Below are 16,993 nucleotides of genomic sequence, written 5' to 3'. Positions count from 1 at the left end.
TTCCGATTTGTTTCTGCTTTGATAATGAGATCAAGCATAGATCCTCTTCTCCGGAAGCCATGCTGGTTTGGACTTGGAATGTTTTCCATTTCTAGAAACCATGTCAGTCTAGCGTTAACTATTTTTTTCAATGTTTTTCCCAGACAACTGGTTAGAGAAATAGGATGATAATTTCTGGGATCTGTTTGGCCTTTTCCTGGTTTTGGGAAGGCTAGCACATAAGAATGGCACCAGCTAGAAGGGTAATACTGCTCTAAGAAAATTCTGTTATATGAGGGCAGTTAACAAATTCTCACTTAAATGATAGATGATGGTGTAAAAAATTCCATCAGGACCGGAGCACTGCTCTTCACTCAGGCAAGTGCACTGCGCAATTCAAACATGGTCAGAGGTTATATGAATGTGGGATGGTAGTATTAAAATTTAGTTTGTATTTTTCTGTCTAGGATTTTAAACAATTGGAATAGTGGTTCATATTTGGCAACAGCTGAAAGTGTTTCGAATGAAGTACCTAAGGTATTTGCAATTTCTACAGGTTCAGAAATTTCGTTCCCTTTTACAAGTAGAATAGGAGAAGTTGTTTGCGAGTATTTACCATTAATTTGTTTGATTTTTTTCCAGATTATAGAAGTATCTGTGGATCAGTTTATGGTGGAAGTACAAAGTGCCCATGCTTCTTTTCTACTCTCTCATCTTATATGATGAGCTTTAGCTTTGGCTTTCTTAAACTGTAGGAGGTTGGCTGTGGTTGGATATTTTCGAAACAGATTCTCTTTTAGCATTGTTGCATGCTTCATTCCACCATATTTTTGGATGAAGCCGGATTTTGGAATAGCAGACTTGGATGCTTTCATTATTTTTTGTGTAATGTACCTGACTGCAGAATCAATTGTGAAGGTTGTAACAACGGAAGTATCTATTTGAGCTATTTCCTGTATTTAGTCCAGTTAGCCTCGTCAAATTTCCAGGTTGTCCTAATTTCTCTCTGGGGAGGAGAACCTGAAATGAAAGTACAGATTATAGGAAAGTGATCGGTACCACAAGGGTTATCAGTAACAGTCCAGTCTACAATAGGAAATATCCTATTGTAGACTACAATAGGAAATTGGAGAGCATATTGAAAGATCAATAGCTGAACTTGAGCCAGATTGAGAGTGTACTTATGTGTGATCACCAGTGTTTAGAATAGTTAGATTATGTTTATCTAAAATTTGTTCTATTATCTGTCCTCTAGAGTCAATATGTCGAGAACCCCATTGAGGGCGATGGCCATTTCAGTCACCCATAATACAAAAGGGAACAGGTATTTGCTTTACTATATCATCTGAATCAGTAAGGGTGTATGTATGGTTTGGTGATAGATACAATGAAACTAATGTTACTGTTATACCAATAGTGACACGAACTGCAACCACCTCTAAAGATGTTTGCATGGGAACAGGTCTACAGGGAACAACAGAGTTCACTATGACTGCTACTCCTCCATGAGCTGAATTAGAGGAACTTCTATCTTTTCTATATACAGTACAATGCTTAATTGTCATAGATACTGTATTTTTGAGATTGATTTCTTGAATGCATACTGCAACAGGCTTATATTTACTTAATAGATCATAAAAATCAACTAAGTTAGCACGGAGCCCACAGCAGTTCCACTGAATAACTGTACCCATTGTTTGGCTTAAACTGTTGTCTGTTAACGTTCATGAAATAGTCTGCTTACAACTGTCTATTTTTGCCTTTTCCTTCTTTGAGAAAACTGGTCTGCCTGTGTCAATGTCATCTTCTGGATGAATTTCAAGAACTGTATCGTCTTCACCTGCTTTTTTATCGATGTCCATGGTATCAGATCTGAGTTTGTATCTATCAGTTCTTTCAGAGCTCTTGATTTGTTCTTTCGGTTGCTGATTGGGATTATTATCTGGAGGCATTGTTACTAGTATATTTACTTCTTGAATTGCATATCTGGAGGGAGATTGTTCCTTTGATGAAGAAAGGAACAATCTCCCTCCAAATATCTCTGTATCTAATTTAGCCCAAACAGATATAGAGATATTTGGAGGGACTGAGCTATCAGTTTGAGTTGATACTGAGCGGAGTTGTTGAGTAACTGATGCGTATGTCAGTTATGCAATGATTTAATAGGAATTGCAAAGTGTTTCTTTGCCTCTTGATATGACACATTATGCTCTATTTTATATTTCTGAATGTTCTTCTCTCGTTTCCATTGCTTGCAGTCCTTAGAGAAGGCAGAACGGTTACCATGACAGATAGGACAGTTTTGAGTTTCCTTGTTACAGTCGGTATGTGCGTGTTCTTTAGAACTACAAGCAGCATAAGTGACTACACCTCTGCATACAGTTTGTGAATAACCAAATTTTTGGCACTTGAGGCACCGTACTGGATTGGGAATGTATGGTCAAACATGACATCTGAGGTATCCAGCTTTTATAGTTGTGGGAAGAATTGGTGTTTTAAACGTCATTATGACTGTTGAGTAGGGACAGGCTCTCCATCTCTTTTGATGAAAATTATTTTTTGCATGGATTACATTTTGGTTGTTTATTTAATGGAGAAGTTCATCTTCTGCTGATACATTTAGGAGATCCCATTCTGGTATTACCCCTTTAGAGGAGTTCAGGTGGCATGTGGGTAACCTTTGTGGAAACTCTACCAAAGGTAGAAATTTTCAAGTCTCTCAGCATGTCTGTGTTCATTCATCTCCACTAATAAATCTCCAGATCTTAATTGGCGAACCATTTTTGGAGGGCCAGCCACATTTTCGAGACATTTCTGAATCAAAAATGGAGATATCTTACTCAGTGTTGGTCTGTGGAGGAATGCAATATTAAAAAGCAAGGAGCAGAATAATCTGTCCCTCCTTTTTTTGTCTCTTGGCATGAGATGGGTTTAAGTCATGAACTGAGTCATGCCTATCTAGCTTAAAAAGAGAGGAGCAGAATAATCTGTCCCTCCTTTTTTTGTCTATTGGCATGAGATGGGTTTAAGTCATGATCTGGGTCATGCCTATCTAGCTTTTGGATCAGTACACAAAGCAGCCCACAGATGGACTGTTTTATGTTGTCCAGCATTGCTCCTTTTAGCCCTGGGAGAGTGGATTTCTTCTCCCAGGGTTCCAGCTCCACCATGTGGAGGCAGGAGCAGTGCCATCAGTGACTAAGTGATAAGGAAAGATTAGTTGTTAGTGTGTTAATAAGTTAGTCCTATATACAAAAAGAAAGATTTCTTGCCTTTCTGTCAAGTGAGCTAATTTATTTACTACAGAAGAGCAAAATTAAATAACTTTAGAAAAATAACACTATACTATAATCAACTGCTCTTTTAAGTAAATCGCTTTCAAAATCCTTAGGAATTGCTATAGTCACTTGCTTGGCACTTGGGGCCAAAAGATGTAACTACATTCAAGGGTAAAAAGAAGGGTTTTTGCTTTCGTAAAGGTAACTACAGTGGTCTCAGTCAATTTTTAAATTCTATATAGTGGGACCAATAACAATGTTACATTCAACAAATTCTAAATGGGAAGCATTCAAGGAATTAATCTTCGAAGCTATAGGCATTTCATTCCGAATAAGAAATACTTTTAAAGATATAGACCTAAATGGATATCAGATGAACTGATGAGACTTGGCAGAGAAGAAAAATGCATGGGATGCATATAAATTATCAGGTGAGAAAGAAACCTATAGTAGATATAAATTAGTCTGTAATCAAGTCACAAAGAAGATTAGGTAAGCAAAGGCAGATAACGAGAAATCTTTGGTGAAGGATTCAAAGAAAAACAAAGGCTTCTTTACTTATGTAAACACTAGAAAGAAGAGGATGAATCAAATTGGCCCACTTGATATCAATGGTTCAACTGTTGATGAACTTGCACAGTTTTCTAACAAACTAAACGAGTATTTTGCACCTACATTCACGCAAGGAATTCTTTAGGGAAGGGGATGCCAAAAGTTAATCACACCTAACAGAGAGCTAAATGATTTTGTAATAACTGAGAGGAAAGTGGAAGAGAAATTGTTGAAGTAACACCAGAAAGGCACCAGTGGATGGGATCTATTCACTTATATTAATGGAGGCTGCAAAAGAAGAAAGAACCCCTTAACCATAATTTGAGAGCATCGTTGGATTCAGGGGAGGTTCCCACGAACTGGAGATGTGCAAATGTGTCCCCATTTCAAAGGGGTACAAGTAATTATAGACTTGTTAGTTTCACTTCTGTTCTAGGAAAATAATGCAGTCACTGGTAAAAGAAGTAAAGTAGGATCATCTAGACAAGGCTATGATTACATTTGAGACACAAGTGTGGATTTATTAAGGAGAAATCTTTTCTGACCAGTATTATTGAATACTACCATGTGGTCATAAAGGAAATGGATGCAAAAAATAAGTTTGATATCACATATTTGGATTGAAGGAATGCTTTTGATACTGTTGCTTATAAAAGACTGCAGTATAAATTGGAGCAATGTGGCAATTAAGGGCAAGATGCTGCTATGGATAAAGGGATGTTGGAGTTTGAGAAGACAGTAATCACTGAACATTGCTCTTCATAGACTAATATTATTAGTGGAGTCTCCTAGGTTCTGTATTAGCCAAATTGTTGTGTTCTATATTTATAAATGATATTGATGAAGGCATATTATACTTAATGTCTAAGTTTGCAGATGATACAAAGGTTGGCAGGGTGATTAATCACAGGAATCTAGAAAAGTTAGGCAGATGGACTGAGAAATGGCAATAGTTGAACATTGACAAATGCAAAGTACTGCATATGGGTAGCTATGGGTAGCAGTAATCCTAGAGTAATGTACCAACTGTGTGGTACTACACTTGAAGTAGTGGAAAATGAAAACATATCTGGAGGGGGGGGGGATAATTTTGCAGTTGGCTATGAAGTTCTCTGAGCAATGCAGATACACTGCTGGGGAAGATCATAGGGTTTTGTAAATGATATAGAGGAATTTTGCTATCAGGAACAAGGAGGTAATTATGCAATTGTATAAGGCAATGGTCAGGCAACATCTTTAGTACTGCATACAGATCTGGTGGCATCTTTTTAGGGAGAATGTAGAGCTTCTGGAACGAGTAGAGAGAAGGGCAACGAGATTGGTGAGGGGGATCAAAGGGGTTCTTCTACCAAGAAAGGTATAATTTCTGCAAATTGCACCATCCGGGGATTAGTCACCAGCAAGGTGATCTGATTCAGATGTTTAAGGCTTTGAATGGAGTGAGAAAACTTAATGCTGATGGGATTCTTTCTCTTTCTCAGACTACATACACTTGAGGGGAACTCAAATTCAAATTGTGGAAGGACGGTTGCAGAACTGATGTGTCGAAGTTTGCCTTTAGCCTGTGGGTAGTTGATTGCTGGAACAAACTTCCATCTGTTGTCATAGAAGTTGATAGCTTAAATAAATTGAAGGAAGAACTAGACAAACTATTTGGAGGGAATGATTAGGTGAACTGGGAGGTGTCTGTTTCTTTCTTTTTTTTTTTTTTTTTTTTTTTTTGTTGATACTGTATTAGTTTGCTTTCTTGCATCATTTGCCAATACTAAATTAACATAAAAATGTCTAATAACATGTAATCAAAATTAACAACTTTTTGAAAATCATATAACCATAATTTAGCAGTTCTGCTGCTTTTGCAGTCACAAGAAGTGGTACTGTCATCTGAGAATAATCTGTAATTCTTTAAGAAATTAAAGGCAAATTACATGCCATGCAGGTTAAGGTGCTCATTATTTCACCAATTTTCAGTTAATTACAAATCTATGATTTTTATTACTCTTCTTCTATATATTTTTAAGTCTCTTTTCTCTCTGTATATGTATCTCTTCAAAAGCAAACCCAGGGCTGTGCAAAAGTACTTGGAGGCCCGGAAGCAAAATGGGTTATGGAGCCTCCTTTATTTATGTTGAGATTTGATGGCTCCCTTGATTCGGATCCCAGATAGGGGGCCCTAATGCAGCACATACAACGCACCCCCCCATTTTCATGGCCCTAGAAATACCACATTCATGAGTGACAATACATGAGAGGCATGCACACACTGTCCAAAGCTAACAATACTGTATTAAAACTAATTTAATATTTCTTTTTTCCTATACAAATTGTAATGAAACAATGAAATAAAATGCCCAGATTACTATTTGTCTGATTTTAGTGAATAGTGAAATTTGGGATGGTTAGACAAATCTTTCTATATGAACCAATATAAAATTTTATGATAATCCATCAACTGGGAGTCAAGTTATTACACTGAGTGGACAGAAATCATGGGATACCTACCCAGTAATGGGTAGGCTCACCTTTCACTCAGATAAGGGCAGTCAGACGGCGAGGCTTTGAGTCCACTAGTTCATGAAAGCGTTCCACAGGTATCCATGTTTGCTGCACCGCAGTCCATAATTCCTCACATTCCTGGGTGGAATCTCGACCCAGGAATGAGTCGAATGGGCCTTTCCAAAGCTCGAATGGAATGTAGTAAATCTGTGGAATGCTCTGCAAACCATATTCTAGTCACAAGCTCTGTGGGGAGATGCATTGTCCTGCCGGAAGAGTCCATTGCCCCGTGGGTTTATGATGACCATGAATGGATGCAGATGGTCTGCAAGGATGAACACGTAACCTGGACCATTCAGAGATGCATCTAGATGTACTAGAAATCCCAACGTGTGCCAGTTGAACATTTCCCAGACCATTAGCGACCGTCCACCTGCCTGAACAGTTCCTTGTTGACATGATGAGTGCATAACTTTGCGCGTTTTCCACCAGATATGCATCCTTCTGTCTGCTCGAAATAACTGGAATTGGGACTCATTGGACCAGGAGACCCATCTCCAATCATTCAAGGTCCAGTGCCGATGTTCTTTCGCCCAGTTGAGCCTTGGAGTTCTGTGTTGTGGTGTTAACAATGGGACTGTGTTGGGTAGGCGGCTCTCATAACCTGTTGCGGCTAATTATTGCCTGATGATCTTGGCGAGATGATTTCTGGCACTTCCCTCAATGAAGTTAGCAGTGATTTGTGCCACTGTCACTCTCCGGGTATCTGAAACAATGTGAGACAGACGTTGATGGCCATGTTCATCCACCACCTTTCTCCACCCACTGGCTGTCCACAAGGAGATGTTAATCCAGAAATGGCATATTCCTAATACACTCTTGATACTCTCAATCGGGGATAGTGTAATTTTTGTACCACCTCTGCAATAGAGTGACCCATGCATTGGGCATGGCTATCATCCCTCTTTCAAAGTTGATTAACTCACGATGTTTATCCATATAGACATCAAATTACTGTCTACATGAATGCAGTGTACCTCTCACTAGTGGACGAACCCACTGCTTGGCAGGTATTGCCAAGCAGTGGGTTCATCCACTAGTGAGAGGGGTGACAGCATCGTGTTGCCCAGGAACCAGATGGATGGACAGACAGACAGAGGGATGGACATGGTGAAGATGGGCACTTGTGCATATATGCTAATAACAAACTTAGACAAAAAAAAAAAAAAAGGAACATTTTTTATTCAAACATAGAACTACTACCAAAGGTCAGTTGAGCAGAATTTAACTTTTTTTTTTCAAATTCCACATGGACGGGGGGGGGGGGGTATGGCCATGACTAGTAATGTTTCATTAATTACTGTAACAATATAAAGCAATATAGTTACATGTTTTTTTTTTGAAAACCACCTGTGAACAAAGAAGTGTCTTTGTTCACAGGTGGTACTTTGTGTGCAGTGGCTGTATGCACAGTCTCATTATTTAATAGCCATACCTCGTAAACAGCTAACACAGTGAAAAGCATCAGAAACAACAACTAAGTCCTAAGTAATGCTTACAAATACTTCAATGGAATTGTTGTGATCATTTAAGTAATATCAATGACATTAAAGATCTTATACATGCCTACAATTCTGCCACTGTATGTTTACAAGAAACTAACTTAACTCCAAAAATAAACACTTCAATGAATCATTGTAATACTTTTATGTACAGACAAGGTTGTATTAGAAAAGTCAAGTTGTCTTGGACAAACCTTAGAGTGTTAAACAATTGTCTAACATGGTTTCTTGAGATACGTAACCTTCTTAGTCCTAGTCAATATGATTTTCAGAAAAATAGATCAACTTTGGATATCATGATGGAGGCAAAAGAAAATGTACGCAATGTCTTTCTCATAAATGACATCAAGAAAGCTTTTGATATAACCATATCTCCACCATTGGAGATATGGTATCTTGCATGACTTACAGACCAGGAATGCAAGGCCATTTACTAAATATATCAAACCTTCCAGGTCCGATATAACCATAATAAGTCCCGAAAGCATGTTCAAGATGGGGTTTCCCAAGGTTCAGTCCTCGGTACAACTCTGTTATAATCAAAATTAACCTCATTACACAAGATATTACTGAAGCTGTTGAAATGTATATATCTATGTGGATGACCTCATTATTTCACGTCACTCACAATATGCACTCACAATACAGACAGCAAGGTGTTATAAATAAAATAGACATGGATCATCTATAACAGATATCAGATACAGAAGCCAGCACTATTACATTTCTGTAGTAAATGCAAGATACATCCTGATCCCAAATTATGAATAGGTAACCAAGCGATCCCACTCAAACATATGTCTGATTTCTCGGACTAATCATGAATGATAAAATTAATTTCCTCAAAAAAAAGTGATCTATATCCCATTTTGTAAGGTGCAGATCACTTTTTTTTTGCTGCTGCACATATATATCAGTCATGATAAGATCCAGTTTAGATTATGGAACTTCCCTCTATAACTCTGCTAGAAAAAATGTATTAAAATGGTTAGATACTATCCATCATAGTGCTTTTGTTGCTAATGTCTTGGTAGCCTTTCAAGAACACAGTTTATACACTGAAACCATACATTTCCTCTTAGTGTTCACACACAAGTTCTTCTGAATTATGCTGCAAAAAATCAAATGCCTTTCTGATCATCCAACATGGCAATATCCACATAAAACTTAATTATTATAATAACAACTCTTTTATCACATATTAATAATATAGCTTATTATACCTTATAGCCACTATACCTTGAATGTATAGAGGTTTGGGCTATAACAGTGGTTTTCAACCTTTTTTTAATAACGGCACCCCTAAGTCATTTATTTTATTTTGCGCCACCCCTACTTAATTTTCTGCCTGTTAGATCCGAACCTCTCTCTGTATATATATAATATTAAAAAATATATATATTATATGATAGTTATTACAATAATATAATTATAAAATTATATTTCATAATACAATTTACATATATACACTATATAATAATAGTGTTATATATAATAATTATATCCCGTTCACTTCTCCATCCTGTCCAAAAGTTTGTCCAGTTCTTTCTTGAATTTATTTAAGCTGTCAACTTCCACAACGACAAAGGGAAGTTTGTTCCGGCATTCAACAACTCACTGGCTAAATACAAATTTCCGAACATCTATTTTGCAACTGTCTTAGCTTAATTTGAATGTACATGTTCCCTTAGGTGATTAATCTGGGCCAAAGGAAGAATCCCATCAGAATTGAGCCTACTCAATCCATTCAAGGCCTTATATACCTTAATTAGATCACCTCGCAGAGTCTAGTCACCAGATGCTGAAATTTATTTTACTTTCCAAAAAAGCCATTTTCTTAGCAGACATAGAACACTTGGCCATTGCTGAACACTTCTGGTCAACCTGACACGACATTGACCCATGCCACAATGTCATGGTTTGCTAATGCTAATTGGTTAAAGACAATGATTCCATATCCCGTACACTATGGGAAATCAGTTTATTCAATTGTGACTTGAATCTCATACAATGGAAAAAGGTCTCAAAACAAATATGTCAGACAGCCAAAAAAAAAAAATTTCTTTCTTTTTTTTTTTTTTGGCTGATGCTACATAAGCTCATACACTTGCTTTCTTGCAAACACATGCCTCTATTACTACTACTAAAAGGAAATGAATGCAAAAAATTATCTAGAGCCAAAATATGCCCAAAACACTACTGTAGTCACAGAATGTGACGGTTGTATAACTGTAGTCACAGAATGGATTTATTAAGGGGCAATCCTGTATGACCAGTATGATTGGTCTGGAGGCCTCATTTTAGGAAGGATGTAAATTTGCTTGAGCGCATACAGAGAAGGGCAACAAGATTGGTGAGGGGAACGAAGGGATCCTCTTACCAAGAGAGGCTTAAGTTCTGCAAATTGCAGCAGTTGGAGACTACGCACCTGCGAGGTGACTGATTGAGGTGTATAAAGCCTTGAATGGGTTGAGCATGCTGAATTCTGATGGGATTCTTCCACTTGCTCAGATTACGAATCTAAGAGGGCATAAATTCAAATTGAGGAAAGACAGTTGTAGAAGAGATGTGCGGAAATTTGCCTTTAGCCAGTGGGTGGTTAATTGCTGGAACGACTTCCATCTGTCGTTGTGGAAGTTGATAGTTTAAATAAATTCAAGGAGGAACTGGACAAACATTTAGAGGGAATCAGAAATTTTTTTTTTTGCTGATGCTACATAAGCTCATATGCCGACCGGGCTAGCCAGGTGGATAAAGTGCCTGCCTGGCAACCCAAAGGTCGCGGGTTCGAATCCCGCCTCGGGCTTGGATCAAAGTACTGCAAAAACCTTGGGAGGTGCACTATGGCCATGGAAGCCGATGCGCCAACAACTACCAAAAAATTAAAAAAAATAAAAAATAAGCTCATACACTTGCTTTCTTGCATCACATGCCTCTATTACTACTACTAAAAGGAAATGAATGCAAAAAATTATCTTGACACAATATATGCATAGATATCAAGAAAGATTTCTTTTACTGTTGCACATAAAATACAGCTATACAAAATCGAGCAGCGTAGCATTAATGTAAAATTAATGCTATGGAAAAAGGATGTTTGAGTGGGAGAAGAGAGAAAGTAGCTATCAATGGGCACCGCCCTTTGTGACCTAATGTAATTAGTGGAGTTTCCCAAGGGTTCATTGATGCCCATTGTTGTTTTCTGTATTTATTAATGATATTGATGAAGGTATATCAGGCTTAATGTCTAAGTTTGCAGTTGTTACAAAGGTTGGCAGGGTTGTTAATGAGAGTAATTAAATTATGATACTGAAATACGATCTAGAAAAATCAGGCAGATGGGCTGGGAAATGGCAGTTGAAGTTGAACATTGACAAATGTAAGGTACAGTAATTACAGGTAACAGTAATCTTAGATTAACATACAACTGTGTGGTACTACATTCAGTGTAGTGGAAAATTAAAAAAACTGGGGTGATTGTGCAGTCAGATATAAAGTTCTATGAACTGCCAGGACAACAGCTCATGAAGTTTTGCCAATGATATATTGGAATCTTGCTAGCAGGGATAAGGTGATTATCCCATTGTATAAGACAATAGTCAGGCCAAATCTTCAGTACTGCATACAGGTTTGGAGGAAGGATGTAGAGCTCCTGGAAAGGGTACAGAGAAGGGTTATAAGATTGGTGAGGGGAAACAAAAGGGTGGGCTTAGCAAAAATGGCTTCAGTTCTGCAACCTGCATCATTTAGAGAGTAGGCACCAGCATGGTTATCTGATTGGTGTGTTTAAGGCTTTGAATGGATTGAGCAAGCTCATTTCTGATGGTATTCTTTGTCTTGTTCAAACTAAACATATGAGGGGGGAATAAATTCAAGTTGAGGAAAGACTGTTGCATGATAGATGTGCATAAGTTTTCCAACAGCCAATGGATGGTTAAATGTTGGAACATACTTCCATCTGTTGTTTTGGAAGTGGGTAGTTTGTATAAATTCAAGGAAGAACTAGACAAATTATTGGAAGTGATGGAGAAGTGATATGGGTAGGCTTTTCTTTTTTTTTTGGGTGATGGTTTATATGCTTGTTTTCTTGCATCTCTGCCACTACTCATAATATATGAAAATAAGGCCTACAAGCATTATATCAAGGCAGAAACATGTGCATGGGTGTATATTTGAATTTTTTTTGCACTGATTGATTTTATCATGTTTTTTCATAATTTTAAGCAGAATTAATAAAGGTTGCTGCCCATTTATGCATTCATACATAATATGTTAGCAGAAATACATTGTGCATGTGAAAAATTTGAAATTTTATGCTCTTAACCATTTCCTAAACTGAAAAATGGAGGAGACTATTAATTTCATAATATTTTATGACTAATTTTTTTTGTCTTCAGCAGAATTAATATCTTTTTGTTTTTTAAAAAATAATCTGTAAAAAACACAACATTCTTAAATATTTAGTTTTCTTATTAAAATTTAAATACAATAAAGTAGTATGTTAACTGATTAAAAATAGAATATATATATATATATATTAGTATACTTTATCTCAGAATTTAAAAAAAAATCCAAAAATTTTTTTCCATAAATAAAACACAAATTTGGCCACCTGACAAATGCAGTGAGACCACCAATGCACATACTTTGGTACAACTGCTGCTGGGTTAATATTTATTTAAATGTTGAGTCATTGTTGTTGTTGTTATTTGGTTTTTAGGAGCATTAGCAACTAAGGCCATATTGCTCCAGGATATGCGGTGGTCATTCCCTGACCTTTCCGCATCCTCCGTATTTGGTGGTGATGGGCTCGAACCCCAGTCTAATCAAGAAGCGTGTGCTACGCACTGCTGCTCCTTCCCACCCGGCAACAGAGGCACCTAAATGTTGAGTCAAAACTATAAATTTTGGGCTCCCTGCCAGATTATTATTTTTAAAAAATTATAACCTAAATGACTGTGTTTGTTTATTACAGAATTCCATTTTAGCAATATGCACAATATTGCTAAACTGTTAAAAATACAGCAGCCCATAGCACACTCAGAGTATAACAACAAGTACCAGTTTGAATTATATGATAAATAGAGAGGAAGTGTAGTCAAGTTTCAATTTTTTTTAATAAACAACACTTGATATTATCTATTTGCTACATCTATTTCATATTTATTTTTATGTATTTCACATTGTTCTTATCATATCTATTTCAAAATGTCTCATTATATCATATTTTCTGATGCTAGAAATTAAAAATCGCATCTACATATCAGTACACAAAGCAAATGTGTTACACCTTTACAAGGTTTTATGTTATGCAGAAAATCTTGAACATATGTCATCTTATACACTGCATCATATTTCTTCGGCATCATACTGAATGGCAATTTCAATCAAATTTAGCTTTACCCCACATACAAAAAAACTCACACAAAAAAATATGTAAATAAAAAATACACAGAAAAAATATGGTTTAATGTTATGCAATATCTAACACACAATAAAATTCTATCCTTGGGCATTCTATATGTTTTACACAATGTGACTACAATCTATTTATTTTTAGTTTATTCTTGATAAAACATATAGGTGTAAGTCTCTAATAGTAGTCCCCTCATTCACTGGAATAACTATGAAATATGGTTTCTGTGGCTGATTTTCTCAGCTAAGGAAATTGCATGCTCCCACTTGTTTGTTTACCTCTGGAATAAGCTAAAAATAAATAGTATAACATACGTGGCTAACAGTTTATTAACTAGAGAGAAAAAAAATTAAATCAAGCAGAAATTTGCAAAATTTTTTTTAAATTCTGAATTTAGTAACAAAGTCATAATTTTATTATGTTTTGGGGAAAGGTGGAGAAAAGCTGTTTGGCTGGTGAGCAGGGGGAAGGGATCAAAAAATTCTCTCTTGTAAATTGACATTCAGCACTGAATGCCATGCTCAACTTCTAATATTATTATCTTTAGTATTATCATTTAAATTCCAACTTATATTATTTATCATTTATCATAAATTCTGAAACAATTAAATCCCCTATATTTTGTCCAGTAGAATCAATTTTCAAGGCAAGTGTGGAATGCATGGTTGTTGAAATTCTCTGTATTTTATTCACAACATGTTATAACAATTGAATAAATCTTAGCACATTACTACCACTGACTAAAACAGAAAATCATTAAGATTTCATCCATTTTAATATCACTGCACAACTCTAGCAGTTATATCTGACATCATTTTATTTAAAACAGCTGATGCTTTTTTTCCTACACAAATCATTGCTTTTTTAGTGAATTATTTTTCAGAAAGACTTTTCTGAAAAATGGACTGGCAGCACAATCTACCATAGTCACAGGAAGATCATTTTCTATTAAAATTAATCTTTTAATTTCTATTAAAATTAACATTATATATGTGCTTTAGGCACTTAATATTTTGAGTAATACCACTTTTCCCACCATGTGATATATATACAAAAGGGATATTGGCTTAAACTGTATTACTTCCTTTTTCTGACTTCAAATAAACAAGGAACATATCAGTACATACCTAAATTCTTGAAAAATAATAACTGCTTCTGTTACCTAACATTACTGTTTTTCGTACTTGAAGTAATCATAATAACTGTTTCATATTAGATCTTGACCACTATCAACTTGCTTTAAAACCACACAAAGTACCAATAATGACACACCAAAGATAAATAATGAATGGAGAGCATTACATAGCAAATAAGAGCATTTTGAATGAAAAATAACTTTGTTCACATACAAAAATGATAAAATTAAGAAATTTTTTATTCTGTGAATATGACTGAACATTCATGTAAAAAATAAAAAATCATATCCTTCACATACTTAACTGGCATGTTTCATAAGAGCCACCTAATAACAGCTTTTCAAGTGAATATCATTAAATATGGCAGGTCTATAATTAGGGGGGAAAAACACACACATACACAAACAGAAGCCTTCTTAACTGCAGCTTTCCTCCTCCTCCTCTCTTTAAAACATACTGACTGATTCCCACAGCACACTGCTGTGGATACTAGATCACTATGCTTGCAGCTAAGTAAATTAGTATAGTACATTGCACCGATCTGTTGATTTGTATGCTTCCTGAGAGGTCAATTGTGTGTTTGTTCTAACACATGTTTGACCAGCAAAATTATCTGTTATTGTAATCATGGTATGTAATTTAATTAAATATTATTCAAACTAAGTTGGACGCTTTGGAAAGACTTGATAAAGGTAAATCTCTCTCAAAAAAAATTGCTACTGAATTATATGTGGATGAGACAACTGTAAAAGACTGGGAAAAAAAACAGATAAAAAAACCAGAAGTATTTGGCATTCAGTTTATTTTGCAAGGGTAGTTAAGTTCTTGCTCCACTTTAAAAAAACGAAAATTACAGATAGCAGAAAAGGCCATTGTAGCTGACTGGTTGAGTGCATGGGTATAGAAGTAGATGCAATTTAAACCTGCATGACTACTAAATATGGTAATATTCTTATATTCTCTCTCTCTCTCTCACAAACTCCTCTGACCCTGAGTGTCCTGGAGTATAAGAAGAAAATTTATATTTTGCAATCCAATCACAGTAGACCCATAAAAGCAGTATCAATGAAAAGACCATGATCTTTACATCAGAACAACAGTGCACATAGTTTTCCATCAGAAAAAAAAAGTCATGGCATTCACATATTAAGTATTTGTGGAGATTACCTGCTAACCATTCTTAAACATTTAAGGATTTAATGTTATTTTTAAACATAGAAAAAAAGAACTGATTCGAGAACAATTCCAGTATGGACAAAACAGGTCTAAATTATAAGATATTATCTACAAAAATGCTAGGAAAAAAAAAAAAAAAAAAGAAGCAGATGATGCAGGACCAGGATAAAAAAAAAAGAGAGAGAAAGAGAGAGAGAGATAGTTGCCTGTTGCAATGCAACTCACAGATTTCTGTTTTTTGCTGTTGTTAGTATATCAACTAATCCTAGGGCTTTTAAAAAGATAAATTGTTCATCTTTACCAGTTTACTATCACTCACAAAATTCAGCATGGATGGACTCTACTTACCTGAGTCATACCTGAAAAGGCTATTCTCTTTGTGGATAATGCTCTTTCACATCCTAATTGTGAGGAACTTAAAGAAGGGGACAAAAAGCCTAGGTTTTTACCACTGAATGTAACATCTCTGATCGAGCATATGGATCAAGAGGTTCTGGAATGTCTAGAGAGACAACACGGACAAAAGTTTTGGAGTTCAATTTTGCAAAAATAGAAGACACAAATAAAGGTCTTACATGTTTGTTAAAAGTTATCAACATCAAAGGTGTGTTTATAATATAGCACTAACATAGAATGAAATTCTTGGAGAAAACTTTGGCCCAAAGTTCTACAATGTTAATGAAAGATTCTGAAGATTTACAGCAAGAAAATACATAACAACAGAGATTCAAAAATGTTTTATAACAAATCGGTGGTGATTATGGATGATGCAGAAATCATACACACTGTGACAGAAACAAATTGATCTAAATATGACAGAGATTAAATCAAATCCAGAGCTGAAAATTTCTCATTCAGCAGCCAAAATAACCCTAGATTCAGCTTTACATTATACTGGACAGCCTAATTCAACAGCCAATGATGTGATGTTTAAAAAAAAAGTGGAGAGATAGTGCTACAATATGTAACACTGATTTGTTATCTACATTATGTTGATTAACATACGTAAATTAGCCATTGGTGGTTACCCACCTTTTTTCCGCAATATATATATTGCAGTATGTACTTTCACATTCAAAGTATTCACTCCACTTTCCAAACTTCAGATAATGGTATATAAATGGTACATGTTTTAGTGAAAATGACATTCTTAAAGTATGCATGTATACTTTATTTATGATTCCTCGCTTCGCTTTAACTGACCTTTTCAATTTACTGACGAACTACTAGTCTCTATCACATTGGATAAGAAGGCTTCTACTGTCGTGTGTGTGTGTGTGTGTGTGTGTGTGTGTGTGTGTGTGTGTGTGTGTGTGTGTGTGTGTGTGTGTGTGTGTGTGTGTGTGTGTGTGTGTGTGTGTGTGTGTGTAGTCCAGTCTATTGTATTTGAAAAATACA

At 35.8% G+C, this 16,993-nt stretch overlaps 1 protein-coding gene across 1 annotated transcript in view; it reads right to left on the bottom strand.

Annotated features, from left to right (window-relative positions):
- Positions 1-16,993, bottom strand: part of LOC150076513 (muscle calcium channel subunit alpha-1-like) — a 1,171,392-nt gene that overhangs the window by 311,264 nt on the left and 843,135 nt on the right. The window lies entirely within an intron of this gene.

The sequence above is a fragment of the Mastigoproctus giganteus genome, chromosome 13, assembly GCF_048544385.1.
Source record: "Mastigoproctus giganteus isolate SK-2022 chromosome 13, ASM4854438v1, whole genome shotgun sequence".
Lineage (NCBI taxonomy): Eukaryota > Metazoa > Arthropoda > Arachnida > Uropygi > Thelyphonidae > Mastigoproctus > Mastigoproctus giganteus.
This window is presented reverse-complemented; position numbering and strand designations above follow the sequence as displayed.